Here is a 16,154-nt window from a genome sequence, read left to right on the forward strand (position 1 = left end):
GGCGGTCGAGTCCAGAAATTTCTGTCAGTGGTGGGGGGTCCCAACATCTAAAAAAATGCATTTGCGGGGGTTCAACCTACAGAAGTTTAAAGACCTCTGATTTAAAGTACTGTTTACAGAGGAGCTTGGAGCAGCAAGCGAAAACGCGAGAGCTCATGTTAAGTGCTCTGTAACAAAGAAAAAAAGTAGTTCCTGAAACAGATCTTAAAATGGAAGCAGTGGAAAAATAGTGTGATTGGTCTATGCTCTTGGGGAAGGCTTAACACAGGAAAAGGCATGACAAATGCATGCCATGGCCAAATGGGGAGAAAGAATATGAGAGAGATGATGGAGACAGCAAATGGGAAACCTATGATCACAATGTATATACAACATGTTTCTTCGAGACAGTGCATGCGCTGTTTAGCTGAGACCTAAAAACCAATTGCTTACATTATGCCAACTAATGTATTTAACATTGTTATTACATTATTACATGATGCCATTTGTAAGTGGAGAACTGCTGTGGAGATGTAGCTTCTCTATGTCGATGCGTTTCTGCTCACTGCTTTCAGTGCTCCGGGCCACAGAGGGGCGAGGGTACATTACATACTCTGCTGGTGACGCCGCGAGAAAGGCAGGCCTCACCTGGCACCAAGTGTACATGGCTGCGCGGCTGTGCCAATAGCATTGACAACGCTTTGACAACGCCTATAGACATTAACATTGACAACGCCTATAGCTCTCAGATTCCGAGACCTATTGCTTTGCCAAAGCTTGTTTTTCTGTAGCAAATGTGGTGACCTTGAGTTTCCGCAACTCAGGAGAGAGACGGAGCGTGGCTGATCTGTGGCTGGGTGATATGTATGGAGAATCTGGCTGGGTAGGTCGATCATAATTGAAAATAAAACGTGGCTGTACTTCTCTGAGGATCAGTAGCAATACTGAAGGGGCAATGCTTAATTTAAGCCAGTGGTTTCCGGTGCTCGGCACTGGTACTTAATTGTCCGCACCGGTACCTATGAAAGTCTTCCACATGGTGGTGCAGTTTTTTTATAACTGAGAGATGAGCACAACAACTGTTATTGATTCAGTATACATTAAGAATTACTAATACCTGTTGCCAAAGCCATTCTTTTATGTTTATGTGTGGCGATTTTATAAAGTGTATAGCTGTCCAAAGGCGTCCCAGCACTGAGAAGATAGAGCTGTTGGCAACAGAATCTGAGAGAAATCATCATAGGAACAGCCAAGCCATACGTTTTTTCCTGAAGCTGGGTTTATCTTCCAGCAGCCTCAGTTCCCTGGTCATGGAATTCCACATCTTTGGGACCAGGAATGAGAAAGATCTACCTCCCCATTTTGATCTCTTGATCAACAACGACATAAGGAGAGACGAGTTCCTTGAGGGTGGCTGGACCTATGCCATTCATAGCCTTATGAGCCAGGCGGAGGGATTTGAATTTGATCCTGGATTAGATGGGCAACCAATTAAGCTGTTTCAAGGAAGTTTTCACTGATTCCTTCTAGGTGTTTTTAAAAGTAGCCTGGCCGCAGCGTTGTGCAGCACCTGCAGTCTGTTAGTAACATATTTTGGAGATCCCAGGTACAGGGAGTTGCCATAATCAACACATGAGACCACCAGGGCCTGGACCACGGTCCTATGTGCCTGTTCTGGCATAAGTCCTATGATCTTACAGATAATTCGGAATATACCAAAGCAGGTTGCTGGTACTTTTTTTACTTGCATTTCAATTGAAAGATTATTAGCCAGCCACATGCCCAGATTCTTTATTGATGGTTTGGAGATGGGGGTGTTCTCCAGTCTTTTTGCCAGTTAATCATGGCCCTGGGCCAGTGATTGTTTCCCAGGAGCATCAGTTCTGTTTTATCGCGTTTAGTTTTAGGCTACTCCTGGCCATCCAATTAGCCACCTTTTGCATACAGGGTACCAGTTGGAGGTGGTTTGAGTTCGGCCCTTCCACCACCGATACCTCCAGTTGTGTGTTGTTCCCATACAACACGATCGACAGCTCAAACTCCTGGACAATTTTTCGCCAATGGGTGCATATATATGTTAAATAGTGTGGGGCTGAGTGACGAGCCCTGTGGGACTCTGCATGGGACTTGCAGTGTATCTGATAGACAGATGGATTCCATTATCTGAAATGATCTATCACTCAGAAAGGAGATAACCCATTGGAGGGTTTTGTCCAGGATGCCTACCTCCTGCAGCCTATGTATCAGGGTGAAGTGATCCACAGTATCAAAAGCCGCACTTAGGTCTAGAAGTAATATTGCAGCCAAAGTCCCTTGATCTAGTATCCCTTTAAGCTCCTCGGTGACCACTAGAAGAGCTGATTCTGTATGTGTTTTGGTCAGAACTGAAGCCCATCTGAGTCTTGGTGTAAATACTACTGGACAATGCGTGACAATGCGTGACCCTGGACTGCACCTTGTGCCTCCACCACCCCGCACCCCTCTAACCCTTTCCTTGTTCAAAATGATTTTATTGCAAAATCTGAACCCGACTTTGGTCTCTTTGTTTGCGGGTCCCCAACTGTTTTTTTTTACATTAACCCTGACTTTTAGTTTCCCTTTAACTTTCTTTTTTCACCCTTACCTGTTCCTCCTGCTCCGCTCCTCATTCTGACCCTTTTACTTTCCCCGGCTACCAAGCTCTTTATCCCACCTATCTTGTGGCATGAAACTGTGTAACGTTTTTATGTTCCTATGTAATAGTGAATTTACTATTTGTATATATAGAACTCTAACCACTAGTATATGTGGTAGACCTTTGTACTTACTATCATTCCTATGTGTTTTTAGAGTTTATACCTCTTCCTTGAGTGACTTTACAACTTGTACATTTGCAATTTTTCTCTGTTTATATCTCTTCCTTGAGTGACTTTACAACTTGTACATTTGCATTTTTTTCTTTTTGTATCTCTTATGTAACTTATGTAATCCAAAGTCCTTATGTAACGCAACTGGTTCTTTTGTAAAGTGCTCTAACACCTTCGGGTAATGTTCGCGCTATATAAAATTGCATCAAATAAAAAAAATATATATAAAAAATGTTTGTCTCCTCCAAAAACTGTGAGAGGGAATAATTAACATGTTTTTTCCTCTAATTTTCCCAAGATGGGTAACAACGAGATAGGCTGAAAGTTCCCCAGTAAGGCTGGATCTAGGTGGGGCTTCTTCAACAAGGGCCTCCCAATTGCTTGTTTCCATTTCTTTGGTACTATCCCAGTTTCGAGGGATAATGAGAGGAACTCTTGCACAAGCCTAGTGTTATCCTTATTCAGGGCAGTAAAGTGATCTAAAACAGGTGCAGCTGCCAACCCTGTGTGGTCAGCTCCTTGATATGGATCTGACCCATGGGAATTACCCTGCTGTGATTCCTGTCCGCCAGGGGAATTACCTTGCAGTAAGTTCTAGATGTTTTCTACTATATTTTTTTTTTATGCAGCTAACTCGTTACATCTCTCCTTTGTGGATTGATGAAGAGAGTTGCCTTGCTCTGTCGTTGTCAAGGATTTGACAATCTTAAATAGTTCCCTGGGGGAGTTGGCCGCCATGTTGATTTCATCCTCAAAGTGCTTGGCCTGGGCTTGCTTAATTTCATTATGATAGTGTCTGATGGCACCCTTGCACTAGATTTTTTGGGCGGGCATAGAACTTCCTCCACTTCCTTTCAAGTTTCCTACAGTACTTTTTCAGGGAAGATAAATGACTATTAAACCAAGGAGCTCTTTTGGTATTACATTGAGCCCTTGGTCTAGATTTCTGAATACATTAGTCCGACGCTTGGTTGATCCAATGTACCAAAGTGTGTCCGCCTCATCTGAGTTGTCTGTTGGTATGGGAGCGGATGACTCTAGGGTCTTAACCCATCTTTCCGATGTAAGCTTGGGCCAGCTTCTGTCTGGATTCAAGATGGAGTTAGAAGAAATTCATATAGATGTTTTTGTAAATGAAAAAAGGATAAAATAGTGGTCTGGCCAAGGAACTGGGATAGGTGTATTCACCTGGATCTTTGGGGCATTGGAAAAGATGGGATCGAGAATATGCCCTTTCTCATGTGTGGCGGCGCCAACTAATTGGATAAGTTGCATAGCTTCTAGATCTTGTAGAAGTCTCTTGGTGGATGGGTTATTGGATTCATCTATATGTAATTTAAAAGCGGCATGCTTGGTGATGAATCCTTTTCCCACAATAATTATGGCTATGGAGTCAGGGAGAACATCTATAAACGTGCTTCACGGCCCTGGAGACCTGTAGATAAGAATTCCGGAAAATGAACATGAGGGAGAAAATGTGACTCTAAAATGCAAAATGTCACAGTTAGTGATTGTAAGGGGTGTAGTGGAGCATCTAAACTCTTCTTTATAGATAATGGTGATACCGCCTCCTATCTTGCCTGCCAATTCTGTTTACTGATACGATAGCCCAAGGGAAGGGCCATGGCAATATCTGGGGTCGAGCTCTCTTTGAGTTAGATCTCCGTAATAAACAGCACATCTAGTTGTTCTTCCTCTACTAAGAGCCCAATCTCTATCTTATGCCCTGGGAGAGACCTGCTGTTAATTAGCCCCATTTTCCATTGTTCATTCTACTCTTGAGTGTCCTGCGTTAAAATATTACTGTTTATGAGCTTTTTTTTAAAACCAAATTGCACTGGACACAATCCTCATAGTCTCCTCTTGGACTGTCAGGCTTAAGGGTGTGGGCACACTGAGGTGACAGAGTCGGCCTAAACCACAGTAGTTCTTCTGTGTTGTACTTCAGGAGGTTAGGGTGATCTGTGGCGAATTGGGCAGGGTTCCTGGCCCCTGGTCCCCGTCGGGTGTGGATGGGTGCAGGCGGGCTTGCCTTTAGCGCACCTTCAGCGTGCCTGTATGACACCTAGAGCGCCAAACTTCCCTGACTCTATGGTGACTTGAGGACAGCGGTCCTCTCTATGGTACTTGCAGTTTCCAAACTGCCCCAGTCGAGATCTAGGGGCAGATGTATGAAGCTCAAATGGGTTCGTAAACGCCGAAATTCGCATTTTCGCTAAATGGTATGTATGTAGTAAAATTGAGTGCAAAATAAGGAATCGCAAATTTGCGATTCCTTATTTTGCGATTGCATGTAAAGAATCGCAAAGTTTGCGATTCCTTAAATGCAATGTATGAAGCACCCAAGTTGTGCAATTTCTCATTAAGAAATCGCAAATTATCACCAACTTGAAGTTGGTGGTAATTTGCGATTTCTTTCACGAAAGCACTTTTTTGCATTTGTGAAGGTGCCATGTGGCGCACATACAGGCCCTTAGGGCATGTATGTGCGCCATATCCACACACATGTGAATTACAGGGGTGCATCAGGGTGTCCTTATGACACCCTTGCACCCTTGAAATTATTCTTAATTTGCGATTCTCAAATTGCGAATCGCAAATTGAGAATAACTTCACATTCATTCCTATGGGCCTCCTGGCCCATAGAAATGAATTGGAAATTATTCCTTAATTGCGATTTGCAATTTTCTAATCGCAATTAAGGAATTTTAAGAAATCGCAAAAAAATTCGATTTTCTACATACATACCAATTTGCAAATCTCAAATAGCGATTTCTGAAAAATCGCTATTTGAGATTCGCAAATCTCGATGTTGATACATCTGCCCCCTGGTTCCCCCGCCCCTTAGGAGCAGTCCGTTCAACTCCAGACAACAAGGTATTTTAAAACATTAAATGGTAGATTCAGGTAGCAACATTAAAAAACATCAGATTCAGATTCAAATTTTTTTTTACAAAGTTCTCTCATTTTAAGTTGCGATAATTGTCCCTCTGCACCACGCTCTCATCCTAGAGCTCAGGAAGTCTAGGTACATCACTGTTACACTCACAGACCCACATCGTCAGCCCCGCAGTCACTCATCGATGGAACCTGCTGCATTGCCTGTAAGACTGCAACACCAACAAACCAAAAACTCTCCATCTCAGGAGGAAGAAACAACACACAGCCACGTGACGCACTTATAGGTGATACCAATAAGCAGAAAGAGGGTGCCTAGACAAACCTGTTTGCACATTTATAGGACCCAGGTTTTGGTCTCCAACACCCCATGTATAAATTAATTATTCATCCCACTGCTGTTTTTTAAGGCTTGTTAGACTTTGTTTCTCTAATTTCTCTCAATCTACGGTTCCAAAGGCTTAAGGTAAAATTACTTCTCTGTAGTAGACAGTGACGCCTTTCCTTTAGATATCTTCCTCATATGCTTGGAGCTGTGGACTGAGGGCTGAGTTACAGACTTTCAAACTAGACAAACCGGGTTTCACAGCTTCTACGGTTGACCAAAACATTTAATGTTTCTGATGGCACTAGCAAATTAAAGCTATTTCACCATACCCCTTGATTGGAATCGCCTAGAGAAAGTTCCAGCCATGGTTTTGAGCTATGTAAGGTCATCACAATGAGTGGCCCACATAATTCCTGTGTATACTGCAACTAATGCTGCCCACAGGTTTCCCAGAAACATGTCTGCAGGTTTGAGCTGCCAAAATTGATCAGTGTAAGAATGTCTGTATTTTCCAGGGCACATGGTTTTTTGTGTGAAAAGCAACAACAGCTAAATTGTATACCCCATTATGGGGGACAAACTGATAATTGTCTACTATGTATTGCACCCCATGAACTCTGACTTCGCAGTGTCAGATTTCAGCCAGTGTCATAAATATCAGTCCAGTCAGAACTCACTCTTGTTCATAAAGCATCCAGAGGTAGGTTACTGTTCATACAGTGCTACATCTGTACATAAATAAGTACCAGGACTCTTGTCAGGAGACCACTGTAGCTTGCATCACATATTGCCCCTGCCATGCTGCCAATAAAAGTAAAAATACAACTACTAACCATCAGATAACTACAAATGTGACGATTCTGACAATTTCAGGCTCCCAAGCTAGAAGAACGGTTTGGGCGGCAGGTAATAGTAATTTTTAATGTATATAGAGTTACCAAATAACTGTTTTGTGGTCATCTCTTAATTAGCCAGACAGTGTCACCTTGTGGCAGACTGTCACATGCACAAATGTTGACAATTAACTGCCGGTGCTGAGCACCGGAAACAACCGGCTCAAATTAAGCACTGGCTTCACTGCAAAAAACACTGGTAAAAGAGTAGAAAGGTGCCATGGGAAGGTTTCCCAAGAAAATTCTCCATCAGGGAGATGTAGTGGCGGTCATTTTACTTGACCTGAGCTCAGCAATTGATACAGTCAGTTTCAGGTTTTTTTTCAGTTTAAAATGCTTTATTCGGTTTGTAAAACATAACCATATAAGCAGACAAATACATGAACATGTCAATTAAATAATTTTCTCAAAATGACATAAAAAGAGATCAACAATAATCCATAATTAATTGCCTCCATAAGAGGGTAATATTTAAAAATCAATTACAAGGTTTTCCAAAAGGAGGCATGTGCAAAGTACGCATATATAAAACAAACAACCCTAAAGTGCATAGTTATATTGTTACAAAAGTAATCAATAATTCCATCCTGATAATGGACATGGTAATTACTGGGGAGCGCACCCTTGGTCTAATGTATACAATACAATAAAATATTTACTTTGCCAGATAGAACCACAAACCTTTACAATAATGGTGGAACCGGGATTACCTCAACATGGTTATAAAATTATGAATGTACAGACAGGTCAAATTAAATAAGTTAGACACAGTCACTAAAATTAAATGACTATGGATTTCCTGGCAGCTGTACATTTCAGTATATAGGTTGCCACCAAGAAGCAAATATCTGGACTTCCCAGACGACAAATAAATTCCATTGCTGTCTTAGTGGATTGAACATGGTTCTTTAAGAGAATTGGTTTTAAATAAAATTTCCTATATGAGTAATAAAATTTGCAGAACAATAAAAAATGGTAGCAGCTTTGTCTAGAAGTATTGTCACATGGACATACAGAGTCCGAACTAGATTTCATTTTGGGAAAAGATACTAAATGGTGTACAATTCCCAACCTTAAGCGGGTTAATACAAACCGATGAGAGTTACGAGTAACAGTTGAAAGGTAGGACTGGAAGCCTGTATTAAGCTGGAGTTCCTGATAAAAGACCACAGTCTGTAACTTCCCTGAAAGTTTCTCATGTTGCTCCAGTCAATTATAACATCCTATTTGACAGACGTAGAATGGTGGAAGTCTCAGGCAAGGTCTTGGCATGGATCAAATCTTTCCTGAAGGATAGAGTATTTCAAGTGTTTGAGGGGAACTGCATTTCCAAATTCCTGTCACTCTCGTGTGGAGTCCCCCAGGGCTCATCATTGAGTCTCACCCTATTTAATATTTATCTCAAACCTCTGGCCGAGCTAGTCCTACCATATGGGATTCAAATTATTACCTATGCAGACGACACGCAACTGGTAGTAGCATTAAAGCATCCAAAGAACACATCAATTAATCTTGAATCCTGTATTGAAACTGTGGCCACGTGGATGGACCAGTCTTGTCTCAAGCTCAATGGAGAAAAGACTTGATTTAATGATCCTGGGTAACTACCCCAGCGCTTCAGCTGAATCAGTTGGACTAAGCTGGTCTAAATGTCTTGGTCTGCCACCAGCCCCCAGAGGTCAGATCAAAAGTCTAGGAGTCTGTCTAGATAATTCTTTTAATTTTAATAGCCAAGCAATCAAGTTAGCCACATCTTGTTTTGGCATTATTAGAATGCTGCGAAAAAATTCTCCCACTTCTTCCGGCACGAAGAATGATAGTCTTGGCACTGGTGCTCTCTCGGCTATATTACGGGAATTCCCTCTATTTAGGCACCACAAAGGCCACCATAAGGGAACCTCAGGTGGTGCAGAATTGTTCAGCCAGGCTGCTTTATTACACATTCTACCCGCAATCAGTCAAGCCGGTACTAAAAAAACTTTACTGGCTGCCTATAAATGAACGGATTAAGTTCAAAGCATTGTGTATAGCTCATAAAGCTCTCTGGGGGATAGGTCCAAAGATAAACCACTCTCTTATGGCCTTTTACCACCCCACAAGATGTCTCCGGTCAGCCATCAGTTTCTGGCAGTGGTACCAAAAATTAAGAGAGCATGATCAGGGGGTCGTACCTTTTCCTACAATGCCACCAAAATATGGAACACTCTCCCTGTCCAGCTGCGCTCAACTACCCACCATCTCTCCTTTCAGTGGCAGCTGAAGACCTGGCTCTTCCAGAGTCTGCCATAATCAGTCAATCTCTTTTTTGCTTTGCTTGATACTGATAGCGCGGGGATACCTAAGGGAAGCCATGTGTTCTACAAATACTTATTAATAATAATAACTGCAACTACAGGCCAGAAAAAGAAGAATCATATTTGTGGTCAATAATATCCACACTACACAAGGACTACGATGAACTCAATCACTGAGAAATCATATCACCAAGGTGAAAGCCCACCCAAATTTCAAAAGCACTTAGAGATCTAAAATTATATAAATGCACTATACAAACGCTGAGAAGATAACAACATGTATTATTTACAAGTTTATTTAGTACTCATACAGCTACCGCCATATGCTGCAAATAGACATGAAGAGAGTTCTGATATGAGGAAGTAAGTTGTAGGCTGATGAGAACAGGCGCATTACTAGCCCCTAGTAGAAGTGTAGTAAGTCTGCTTTGACTTAGAGGAGATTCCAGAAGGATGAGCTTTGTGGGTGGAGTCATCTATTTACTTAGATATTGTGTTACAGCTATAGCATAGGGTATTTCTACCATGTATGATAATGAAACCCCAAAGCACTTTCAGGTGGTAGTGTAAGAAACACCTCAATTTGTTGTACATAGTTAGCAAAGTCTTTTCATAATGGTTTATGCTGTAAGTAGTTTGGTGGTGTGTGCAAGGTTTAGAGCTGTGCTCCCAACGTGTCATGTCAAATGTAGCTTCACGTATTTATGTTGTGAAGCAGAGAGAGGTGTAAGCGCTAGAGTCAGTGTTTTCATATACCTACCATAGTTAATATATTAAATGTACAGCTTCCTGGTGACTGGTTTAGCTAACATGTAAGCAGGACTGGATCCATCTAGAATCAGTGAAAGATTCAACCAAGGAAGTCAGCAGGCCCATCTATTACACCTGTCTGGGATTAGCGGGCATCACAGACACCACAGTACTGGGTTGTCGGATGTGACCCTGTAGCAGTAAAAGTGCAACCCCAGCTAAGGTCAAAAGAAAGTAGGTTCAAAGGATCCACAAAATAATGGAGATTGATTAGTGCAATAATAACTACAGAAACCATAACAGTGGGTGAATAGGGTCCACCCAGATGCAGAGCTAGTGCAATACAAGAAATAAACATATCTGTAATTCTAGGGGTACGCCGTATCCACCCAGAAAATACAGACATCACCGTGGTAGGTCTACGACATCCACTCTAGAGGGGAGATGGCATAGCCCAACGATATATATAAACAAAAAGAGATAGAGGGAAATTATTGCATCCACTCCTGTTCCCTGGGGGAATTTTCAGTAAACAACAAAAGAGTGAAGCCAGAAGGTCAAGGGCTATCAACAGGGGTTACTCATGTTTTTATAAAGAGCCCTCACTCACCAACCTAGTTGGTGACATGCCTCATAATTGGGCCCCCACCAGAGAGGCCGAGTGCCTCTCCGGTGTGCTACAACGCCTGACTACAGCGGAGCAGGATTTTTTTGTTTTGTGGTAAGTGCAAGCGATGGTGCAAAAGTGGGAATAAAATAGCCTTTACTATTCCTAAAAAATGTAATAGTGGGATAGTAAGGCTAGATTAAATATGTGCAGCGGATGTTGCGACTGAGTAAATTGGTCAGTCACATCCTAGGTTAAAACATTAGGTCTACATGTTTCAGCCTCTAAATACCAATCACGAGGCTTTCTTTAGGACCAGGGACCATGGTGGTATGCACTCGCTAAGGTGCACCCTAACCTATAGCCCAAGGATAACCACTAACAACATAGCATGCGTAATCCTGGAGTGGCAAAGACGGTTGTATGATGGAGCCACGCATGCCTTTACCACGCATGCTTTTCCAACTGGGGCAATACAACCAACACATAGTTACCACATGTTCCTTTAGCACGCAAGTTGTTACAACAACTTGCCTTAGCGAAGTGCTGGACTTTGGAATAGTATTATTTAACATTGCAACTCCAGTATGTGTAACAGTAGGGAGAGTGTTGGACTTAAAATCCAACACCAGTCCAACAGTGCGTTCCCTAAAGCAAGTCACTGCAATGACTTGCATGCTAAAGGAACACGTGGTAACGCCGCATTCATTGTAGTGCCTGCGTTGTAAAGGCACTGCGTGGTTCCGACTGAATGGTAAAGGGTGTTTCCCGGCAAACGCCATCCCAGGTGTGTGGATGCTCCTGGCAGGGTCAAACAAGAACTGATAATAGGCAGGGGTACCAAATTAAAAGTGGCCCCATTAGCCAATCAGATAGCTAAAAAGTGGCTCACATTTGCAAAACAGATGTTTTTAACTTGTAAACACAAGCTGTATATATGGTTTGCAAAGTACGAAAGACTGCATATATGTGTGCTTTACTGCAGGCAATGTTTGTGGTAATTTCAGATAAAAAATGCCCCTCCCAGAGCATAAAACATGCCATCAATTGAATTCGCTTCATTTCAGCCTCCAGGGCCATAAAAGTACAAATACAAAAATAATCAATTATAAAATACATAGATAAAAGAATGTTCCATATAATAAAGGTTGTTTTACAACCCAGTCTCGTACATAATAATAAATAATTAAAGTTAGGAAAAGTTCCCCTTTTAAAATTGGCTTACAGCAAATAGAACCATCATATGATAAGACCTTCCATAGTAAAGAGAGCAATAAAGATTTTCTATGCAAAATCCACATCGCTCCAAGGAACTTAGCAAGAGGAATGGTATAAGCAGAGGTACATTCTGATCTCATTGTATGTTGTTTGAAGATCGGGGCTAGCCAAAACGTCTGTGATCTGACGTAAGCTGGGCAGGCAAACAATACATGCCAGACACTCTCTAGCTGTGTCTGGCATGTAGGGCAAGTGTCAATGGCCTCAGATGATCAGCTCTTGGTAAAAGTTCTCAATGGGAGTGTGCCTACTCTAAACTGAAAATACAACCTCCTGTCGAAAGGGATGGGGATCTGATCCCAGTGAAGCTCGTACATGCCATCATATTGTCCATATAGTGATCTGTCAGACCAGTACTTCAGGCACTGATGGATTTTCCTGTAAGACAGTCTGACCCTGCTTTCCAGGGAACCAAATAGAGAAAATAAAAAAATTGTCCTTTGGAGGGAAAAAGTTGTTAGATTTAAGATGAGAGGTGTTAAAGACAATCTGCACACATGCCAATCAAACAGTGGCGTGATGAAACTTGAGGGGGGGGCTGCAAAGTGCATGCATGGGGCCATCCACACTCCGGACCCAGTCTGGAGCTCTCAGGCCACAGAATTGCCAGTGCCAGTGTCAGAGGGTCCCCTGGAGCTCAGGGGCTCCCACACCTCCGTGTCTGTGGAGGCTTTTGTTACGCCACTGCAATCAAAGTCTGAAATGGTTTATTAACAAACACATAAATTAATTATTTGGGACTCACAGACTGGAGCAGATATACTGTACTTCTCCTGCCGAAAAATAAACAAGATCCCTAATTAAAGGCAAGGCACAAATATATAGATTTTCTTAAATAGGCTTTCAATAGGATTCACATAACATCATAAAACAAAGTGACTACACAGGTTCCAGATATCTACATTCTATCAATCAAGCAATCGGAAAGATATGATGGCCTCTGGGTAGGAGATTTTAACTGCATTTTATGCAAGATGGTAGAAGATAATAGATGTGGTGTGGCATTGGAAGAGGGCTTGTGTCTATCCCATTTTTCTCACACCCCTTTCGGTGACCAATTAAATGAAGTGCTGTGTAATTTTGATCTTGGATTTGCTAATGAAATGTGTGCATCGCCATTTTCCCTACCTCCAACATTTAACGGTAGGGGTTGTTGCTCTACGATTGATTATGTTTTAATAACTAACAATCATGCCCATAGAATTAATTCTTTTAAAGTCTCAGATAACATACTAAGTGAGCACTTCCCGCTTTGTCTGGCTATTCTATTGCCCATGAAGAACATCCATAAGAGTAATATTGGAAAAGCCAGAATTCTAGAAACTTTATCTATTGGTAGAACGAATGGGTACTCGTTACGATGGGCCATGGCCAATCAAACAGAAATACTTAATACAGTAATTGGCCAATGCAAGCCTGAGCTTATGATATGCTTGAGTGAGGATTCCACTCCTGATATGCTCCGTGCATCCTTTTCAACCATTACTAATGTAATAAGGAACACTCTTATGAGACAGCGTAAAACTAATAGAGATCAGGGAGGATGGTTCAATTATAACTGTACTAAAGCTTATGCCCTTTTTTTTGTTTTTGTTTTTTTTTGTTTATAATTTAAATTTATTCAGCCAATATACAAGTTGTGTTTGTGTCGTGAATTGTTAAACATGGGTATTTTACAGTAAATATTTCCCCTAGAAGGCCGTGGGAAAGGTGGGCATAAAACAGACACTCAAAAAAACGAAACCAGTTTGCCCCAAAAAAAGAAATGAATATTAAAAGGAGGATGGAATTAGGACTGCTTGAATTTCAGAGAGATAAATGAAGAAACCCTTTAAACTATGTTACAGTGACACTTCACTATCTCAATTTTAAGGGGGCAGCCTGCAAAAAATCCTAAACCACCACACTGAAAATCCTCGCTTAATCCAACTGCTCAGTGAAAGATCCTACATCCATTCTGAATTAATGTGAAACTTCAGGCTTTAAACCCACTCCCAACTCAAAAACAAAAATCAATACAAAAACAATGTTGCAACCTAATCTCCAACTTTATTCCTTCCCACCCTCCATTTTGCTTTAATCCTAAAAACAGAGAACACAGTGATCCTTCCCTAGAGTTACAGATCAAATTTGCATTCAGTCTCTTTTTTGATGCACCAAATGGCCAGAGTGGAGTCAGATAAAGGATCCCGTGCCAGTTACAGAAGAGGAACACACGACAGTGTCTCTTTTAGCTTAGATAATAATGCTTCAATGCCCTTGAGTGGCGCCTCAATGGTACCCATGACGGTACGATTTCCTGGCAGGCATCAGGCACAGTTCCTTGGCAATTCCTCCTCCCAGGCGTGGGTTAGTCATTTAGTGATAGGGACTGTATACCTCTGCCAGTCGGGGCTGCTCCTTCTTTGTCTTTTGCTTTCTTTTCATCATCTTTCTTTTTGGCAGCATCTTCCCTTTGTTTCCGTATAATGGCTAACCGAGCCAGATCTGCCTTTGCCTGGTCTGTCTTTCCAGCGAGGTGCATTCTTCTCTCTCTCTCCTAGATAGCTCCTTTGGACCTTCCAGATCCAGCTGAGTAACCTTTTTGGTGGTTTGAGCTGCTCGATTGGCATTTTCTATGTCTATCAACCCTTCCACTCCTTTGCGTTTTTGCTGGTAATCGTCGACATCTTGATCCTCGCTATCATCACAGTCTTTTTTCTCTTTTGTTGGATCACCTGCTGCTAACTCGCCACCATTTTCAGCAAGGAGCTCTGCTTCCCTCGCCTTTTCCTTCTCTGCCAAAAGCTGTGCATCGATCTCTTCAGGGCTGGTGTACTGCCGTGCTCGGCCCTTGTGGCCGCCTTTTCTTCCTCGGTAGTGGGACATGTCTGCCTAGCTCCTCCTCACTCTGCTTATGCCCTTTTACAGAACGAATTGCATAAAAACCCAAGAAGTACCACGGAGGTGAGGAGACTCAGGAAAGAATATAAGTTGGCTGTTTAAGATAAGAAGAATGCATTAAAAGCAGAGGCAAGGGAAGCACTGCACGTAGCTTTGGTAAATAATGACAGTGCCTGCGTTTGGAAGATTATTAGAACCCCCTTTTAGTGGATGAATCCGGTCCCAAAATAGAGATAGCAATCCCAGAGGCAGACTGGGTTGGGCATTTCACCAAGGTAAGTAAGTAAGTAATTTATTGTTTTTAGGTTAATAAAAACCATTACAAAAAGAAGAATACATTAAAAAACAAGTCTCACGAGAGAAATTAAAAGAGACCTTTAAAAACAAGGGTTTTGAATAAAAGGCAAAGATAAAAGACAGTAAATAGTGCAAGTAGGATATATTGTTCGTGACAACATGACCCTGGCCCAAGATTTCCTCTTAGCCAACTGCCTGGGTTGTTTGTTTCCGTTCCGCTAGTTTAAAAAATTTCACCAGCTTCCCATTCAGTGACGAAAGACCAGGGTCGAAGCAGGCGAGGACGGCTTGTCTGCGTGAGCGGACTCCTAGTTTGTTAAAGGCTGTTTTCAACAGAGCTGCCCTTTCCTCGTTCAGCCTCGAGCATGTGCATATTAGATGTTCTAGGTCTTCAGTCCCCGTTCCGCAAAGCCGGCATTTAGTCCCATAGTTCTGTCTCAGCCACGGTGGTAAGTGAGGAATGGCGGGTAGGATCCCTAGCCTGTGTTTTAAAAAGGGTTCCTTAATTTTCCAGCCATACCCCAGACCAAAATATGCTTGGAGGCCCGGTGTTTTATAAGTAAACAGGGTCATCCAGGCATGGTGTCTGTGAGAAAACGTGGCTTTATCCTCCACATGCGAGTGCTTTTTAAGCTCTTGTTCACTGTGAGCTTGAATTGCGCATGTGATAGAGGAGACTCCCATAACTCTTTCAGTCCTGTTACGGTCAAGGACTCCTCTAAGTATTTTTTTGCCGGCATTCTGGATGAGCTATTAATGTCTTGCCAGAGCTGTCGATTCAGGGTATTTTCTGGAGAGTTCTTTAATTTGTGCCAGCATTTGATGTAAGACCCTCTTCGTGCAAGAATTTGGCTCGTCAGCCCAAATTCCAACCGAATCTGGGCTTGCGAAGTATACGATGGCAGATTAAAGAGAAGTCTATAGGCCTTGGAAATAGTTGTATCCAGAAGTTTTGCGTCAGTTCCTCTTAAAGCCTCACTGCCGTACGTAATTGAAGACTCTATTTTGATTTTGGCTACTCGAAGTAGTGGCAATAGAATTTCGCATCTCAAGTTGGGCTTTAGCTGTTTCAGCGTCGTGGCTATTAACATGCCTTTCCTC

At 42.1% G+C, this 16,154-nt stretch overlaps 1 protein-coding gene and 1 pseudogene across 1 annotated transcript in view; one reads left to right on the plus strand and one right to left on the minus strand.

The window, feature by feature from the left end:
• Positions 1-16,154, plus strand: part of LOC144824323 (pancreatic secretory granule membrane major glycoprotein GP2-like) — a 253,778-nt gene that overhangs the window by 205,101 nt on the left and 32,523 nt on the right. The gene's annotated exons all lie outside the window — the stretch shown is intronic.
• On the minus strand, positions 13,464-14,762 carry LOC144825163 (28 kDa heat- and acid-stable phosphoprotein pseudogene; annotated as a pseudogene).

This window comes from Lissotriton helveticus, chromosome 3_1, assembly GCF_964261635.1.
Source record: "Lissotriton helveticus chromosome 3_1, aLisHel1.1, whole genome shotgun sequence".
Classification (NCBI taxonomy): domain Eukaryota; kingdom Metazoa; phylum Chordata; class Amphibia; order Caudata; family Salamandridae; genus Lissotriton; species Lissotriton helveticus.